Below are 6,566 nucleotides of genomic sequence, written 5' to 3' on the forward strand. Positions count from 1 at the left end.
GTTACATCAGTTCTGCTAAATATTCCAAAAGTATGTAATAAAGATCTACGTGACTTTAAAATAGATCATTTTTATGCAGAAGATTTCACAGCAAAAAAAAAAAGCTTAGTGTTGGTCAAACTCGTTATTCAAAGTTTAAAATCTGAGTATCGGCTGAGAATTTCACAATTGATGCATCCTGAGCTGTTTTTTTTAAAATGTTCTTGAGTCCGGAGACGGTTACCTCGATCCTACTAGGCCCCAGTGTGCCTCGCCCAGACTGGGGAGTCTCCTCCTAATCTAAGGCCGGCACTACAAAGCAAGTTAAGCACACCCAGGATCTCTCTTTCTTATCTGGCTTCTCTTACTCCAACTTTAGTGTTCAGTCTGACAAGGTTTTTATCAGCTTGATTATATCCCACTCACCAGTTATGTTGGTTGCAGTGATAAGGCACAACTTTTACTCTAAAGGCAGATGTTCTCTGCAAGTTTCACTGCAGCTCAGAGATTAACAGTCGGTGTCTTCCATGCAAACTATTGGCAGCCGCTGAAACCAAAGCGATTACAAGGAGGCCTTTGGTGCAGCAGCCTCTTTGCAACCCATTTCACCTGCCAACTAGAGCCTGACTGATATAGGACTTTTAAGATCGATACTGATATTTGGTGATTAAAAAAATCCGATTTTCTTTTTTTTTCTTTCAAATACACAAAACATTAAGTGATTTCCCATTTGTTATGTAGTTATTTCTGAAAACTTATGCAGACGATATGATAATATACTTGGAAACTATCTTGTTTTCCTCATGTGGTGTTACCAACTCTGCTTGGATCGCCTGTTTGTGGCATTTTTGTGTTGCAAACGGGGAAGCTGCAGAGCGCCCTCTGGTGAACAAACCATGCTATATCAACATACACGCCATGGTTGATGGGTGTTTCTCGCATCACTTCTTTATGCTGTTGTCATTTATCAATCCTATGTTATAAATACATCATCAATCTCTAGTAACCTCTTGCCAACTGGTCAGACAATACACGTTTTTCCCAAGCGACTGCTGGTTGCCAGAGGGTCACTGACCGGTCTCTAGGCCCACTCAGCCCAGCGTAGTTACAAGTGCATTGACTTGAAGGAGGCTCTGTTTGCAGCTGATAACCAGTCACAAACGTGTGACAGGGCCATCCAAACGGATGATTTTACTAAGGAAGGCAAAACATATATAAAAAAGATTAAGATATTAAACACATAATCCAGTCATTTGATAATGATGAAAATCCTACACACTGGCACTTGCATATTTAAAAAACAACAACAAAAAAAGAAGTGCGTCCGTCCACAGCTTCTCAGCGTCATGCTGATGTTTGCTTTTAGAATCTTAGCTTCCTTTCTGGTAAAACATTTATTCAAACCTTTTGAAACCTCGTCCAGAAAAAACAAATTACCAAAAAGGTCAGATTTCCTGTGCAGCAGAGGAACTCATCTAATTTAATCATCAAGCACAGTACAATCTGTTGACGTCCTCTGACCTGGCAGGAATGCAGCTTCTCACTGCAGATAACGCTTGTCAGCTAATTCAGCACCATGTGATGTGTTTTTTCTTTCTTTTCTTTTTTAAATTGTCAGATGAAAGACTGGCGACGGTTTTCCTCTCTTTGTGATTCCACATCTGTGTTTGTCCTGTTGAGTTAATGCTGCTCGAGCCTTTTGAAAAATTCCAAAAAAACGAGAGCACATTGACGTTACATGATATTATTTTATATCGCTGACATAGGGGGAAAAAAATCACACTAATTTCTCTAGAATGCTGATTCTGTGTTTTTGGGCTCATAACAAAAACGTTTAAGAACCACTGCTCTAGAAGATGTCTATATTTAAAAATGCTCTTCTGTTAAAGGGCTTTACTATATATTGAGTTAATACATTATAAACACATTATTTTATTTTGGATTTATATTCATTCAAAAGAAAAATCTTTGGGCTGTGAGAGAAGGCCTGAACTGGGCATTAGTTTATTTTACCTTCATTTTTCCTGGTCGGTGTATTTAAAAAAAAAAAAAATAATTTCATGTTATTGAGACATTTTGTCATATTTCACATTATCTTTTGAGCTATTTCACAATATTTAAGTTGTTTTGTTATGGGCTGTGTTTAATCAACTAAAGTTCTTATCTTATAAAATCTTGTTTTGTAATTTATCTATATCTCATTACTTATTGCATTCATGCCTTCTTTTGCATTGTATCTTGTGTCTTATCTAATGCTCGTTTCTGGAGACCAAACAGATCTCTTCAAATATTTTTTTTTCTGACTGGTGGTCCAAAAAACACAGAACATATTAAGTAAACTTGACCATATTTAGCACGCAAGGAGTCAGTTTAGCAGTTTTGCCCTAAAGAGAAAAATTAAACTCTGTTATCACTGTAGAACTGAAGAAGCTTCTCGGGTGAGAGATGAAATGTCTTCAAGAAACTTAAAGAAGTCCAGTCACTTTTCTTTGCAGCTCCTTAGATTATCAGTGTAGATGAAGTTTATTGTATCGCTGTCATCGTACTCTTAACCTAAAAGATGATTTATTTTTTTTCTCATTCTTGCACCCATAGTAATCTGCTTGAAATACAAACAATGAATACTCTTTGCGTTTCTCTCTCTCCAGCCGGGCAAGGACAGCATCTGGCTTCCTATCCTCGTGGGCCTGCGGGTCGTCTTCATCCCCCTCTTCATGCTCTGTAATGTCCAGCCTCGTGTGATTTCCCAAACCGTGTGGTTCAGCCATGATGCCTGGTACATCATCTTCATGATCTTGTTCTCCTTTTCTAACGGATACCTGGCCAGCCTCTGCATGTGCTTTGGACCCAAGTAAGGACTTCTCACCTACAAATCACAAACCCATCGGGGCGGGGGGAGAAATATTTCCTGCCTGTCTTAAAACCTTGTTCCTAACAGGACCTCTAAAGGCTAAATTAAATCAAAACAATATGAAAACTGTTAATTCGTACACATCTGCTGACTTGGCTTTTGAGAGCTACAGAAGCCAAGTCAGTGATTAAATCATTAGATAGTTCCCACTTGTAACTTCAGTTAAAACTGCAAACCAGAATTTGATGTAAAAATCAAATGAATTCCATTGAAAGCTGCTGGTTGTTTTAACTCTGTGTCCACACTGAGGTAACTGCAGCATGCTTTTACTTTAATGACATCCCCAAAACAAACATAAAATGTAATAGCAGAGAGAAAATATTAAAAATGGATGCCTAACGCAGAACCGGTCGTATTTGTTTCTATTTAAAGTGGCAACAAATCTGGCACCACACTACTGCTGCAGCCGCAGACATCAGTGGCTGTGAGCAGGGCTGAAAATGAAGCCAGTGCTCAAGTTTCCAAATCTGCATTTCCTCTGGTGACCATTTGAGGCCGGCTTCCTAAACCTAACCCATCCCCATAGACTCGCATGTTAATTTGGGATATGAATAGACTGGAAAACAAACAACCTTTGGCCTCTGTGGATTGTTTCCCTCCAACACTACATAACTTTCAGTTCTCAAATGTGTTTGTGGAGATAATAATCTGAATTTCAGGAGTGGGACCGCGCCTCCATACATGCCCTTTCTTGTTCTTTGTCGATATATTACGCCCCTGCACTATAAGCTGTTTGTTTTTTATGAAACGAAAGTAGCAAGTCATTGCTACCTTCATTGAAGGTAGTCTAACCAGCCAGACAATCCCCTCTCCATATTCTATCTATAAGATAAACTCACCGTTAAGACTTCAGCAGCTGTTGAGTCATTACCTCCAACCTCAAAAATCCCAGAATGCTTCAGTGCCAGTGTTCATCAGAGTCCAGCTATGTTGCTACCCGATTCAAGCCTCAAGTTATGCCCAAGCCATCAGCTACTAGAAACCCTGTCAAACCTGAATGAGGATGGTACTTCCCAGCTTGTGAACCATTTCTCAAAAAGCACCAAAGCAGAACTGACACTCCACTGGGTGAAAGAGTTCTTTGTGTTCTGTAATGACTCATTCTTAACTGATTTTATCCCTCTGTCACCTTACAGGAAGGTGTCGCAGCACGAGGCAGAGACGGCGGGGGCCATCATGGCCTTCTTCTTGTCCCTCGGCTTGGCACTGGGAGCCGCTTTCTCCTTTGGTTTCCGGGCTGCGATCTAAAACCTGCAGTAGACCCTCAAGTAGATTTAGGTGGACCATCCTTTCCTCCAACACCTTCCTTGTCATGATCCTGTATGGGAGCAGCTTTCAGTAACAGAGAGGAGACTGCACAGCAGGCTAGAGGACCTCAGTTTTCGACATGTGTACAGTTGAGACTCATCCATTCAACAGGAGCTGAAATGGGATTTTTTTTCAGCAGCACAGTGTGCAAACTTTTGTTTTTCCTGATTTTGAGGATGCTTTCTAATTGGTAACCACTGATCAGATCAATTGTTTGAGTGCAAATCAAAACCAAAACTTTTAGTTTTAGTGTACTTGTTATAGAAGAGCACAAATTCTTTACAGCACAGACTCATTGATCAATTGTTATTTAAAAAAACAGAATTAAAATGTTTTAAAATAAGTTACTTCGAGGAATCATTTTTAAAGAACAAATCTGTCGTTAATGAGGTTTTTAGATGGTGCTCTGTGGCTCATTCAGTAAATTGAAAACGTTTACACATCAGACGTGAAACGCGACTGTTAATCACTCCAGACCGTTGCAGTCTTTAACGCGGATCAAGCCAAATAAATGAAGACAACACGGGAAAATCTTGAACTCTGAAGGGAAATTTTGACCCATCACACGGTTAAGGAACTGCTTCACTCCTCTCTGCTCAGTTTTTTTTACTCAACAAAGACGTCAAAACTCAAAGAATGTAAAGATGAACTGAATCCTAAAGCGGAGGTTATAAATAACTTTTTTTTTCTCCTGCTGAATCTTCTTTGTTTTAGCGAGCGTTTGTAGTTTCAGATTATTATTATTGTCTCTCTCGCTTCAGTTTGACTCAACCAGATGTCACATGTTTTGTTTTGTTTTTCTTAAATTGCTGTCTACCTGATAAAAATTAGACTTTGTGAATAAATGCATTGCAAACATGCAAAACATGCAGCCGTCAGTCACGTTACATGACATTGTGAGCGAGATTGGGACTTTAAAAATGGCGTATTTTCTCTTTTAAATGTTCTGTAAGTTTTATAGCAAATGTAGTTTTTAGCTTATTTTGGGGAGCCGTTCATATCTCAATAGGAGATAAAAATGGTCATATTTGTTGCATTTTGGTGGCCTTGTAGGGCTTTATTTTCTAAGAAGTCTGCTTTAATTGTACACAGGATCTATATGAATACTAACAGCCTGCTTGTGTATAAGCACTCTGGTCTGGGTTTCTATAGTCTGTGTTTGAATTTGGGTAGGAGTCTGTCACAGGCCATTAAAATGTTGTATGTCACTATAAAGTCATTCTGTGTATTTTTAAGACTTTGGCTCCTCTTGTTGGTCGGTTTTGGAAATGCAGCACTTCACGTCTCGTCGGAACATTTCAGTGCTGAAGAAACTGTTGGTATAACTAAATAAAAATAAAGAAATCCTTACTATAAAAATACTCTATGTAAAAACAAACCTGGGGACTGTGGTGTAATTGTTTTCCATATATAAGCAATGCCAAGCCCATTCAGTTCAGTCTTATTCATGTAGTGCCAGTTCGCACCAGCAGCTGTCTTGGGGTGATTTATATTCTTCAGTCTTTAGTCAGATTCCTGTTAGTTTTAGCTTTTCTTCCTGGGATTCACAGACAGGATTTATATTATAAGGTAAGGACCCTGCAAAATTAAAGCGGAAAGGTCTCCAGTGAGCAAGCACTCGGTGATGGTGGGGAGGAAGAACTTCCTTTCAACTGGAAGAGACCTCCAGCAAAACCAGGCTGAAACCTCTCACCCTTAAAAAAAATAAATCCCCCCCCCCCCCAAAAAAAAAAAAAAAACCCAAACATATCAGAAGCCTTACTGCTTTTAAAGCGATCCATCTTATTTAAAGAGCAGTTCACTGTCACACATCCATTGGCAGTAATGTTAGTGATTTCTTTTCTTTTTTTTTTTGTAAATTCAACATAAACAGACCCAGAATATCACGTAAACTATTTCTTGGTCTATGTTGCTGTAAATTTGGTCCTAGTATGTTTTCAGGTTAACAGTTACTTGCTTTAAAACCCTAAACTTAGGAGTCAGTAATGGTTCGCTTTGCACTGTTCAATATAACATGAGATGTCTCAGGAAGGATCTATTTCTTCAATAGATCTTTTTCCATCTTCACTGAGTTAAGTCATTACATTAGATTACAGTGGGAAGGCATAAAATGTGAACATTTATTCCATCTTTGATTTCAACTTCTCTAAATATAGGAAGACAGCATGCTTCACATCAAGATAAAACCTGTAAATAACAGTAAATGTGAGCCACAGCTCATTGGTAAATATGTTTAGATATATAGAAATATACAATAATCCTACAGGATAAACTATTTTAAGTGTATTATTTAGGAGAGAAAATGAATGTATATTCTTTTCAAACTCTGGAGATTTACAATTCTAAATCACTAGTATCAAAAGCAGTG

General features: G+C 38.5%; 1 pseudogene; it reads left to right on the forward strand.

Moving 5' to 3' along the window:
* Nucleotides 1-5,863, forward strand: part of LOC134623003 (equilibrative nucleoside transporter 1-like) — a 45,470-nt pseudogene extending 39,607 nt beyond the window's left edge.
* Nucleotides 5,864-6,566: the final 703 nt, after the last annotated feature.

The sequence above is a fragment of the Pelmatolapia mariae genome, unplaced genomic scaffold, assembly GCF_036321145.2.
Source record: "Pelmatolapia mariae isolate MD_Pm_ZW unplaced genomic scaffold, Pm_UMD_F_2 NODE_ptg000330l+_length_47171_cov_1, whole genome shotgun sequence".
NCBI classification, from domain to species: domain Eukaryota; kingdom Metazoa; phylum Chordata; class Actinopteri; order Cichliformes; family Cichlidae; genus Pelmatolapia; species Pelmatolapia mariae.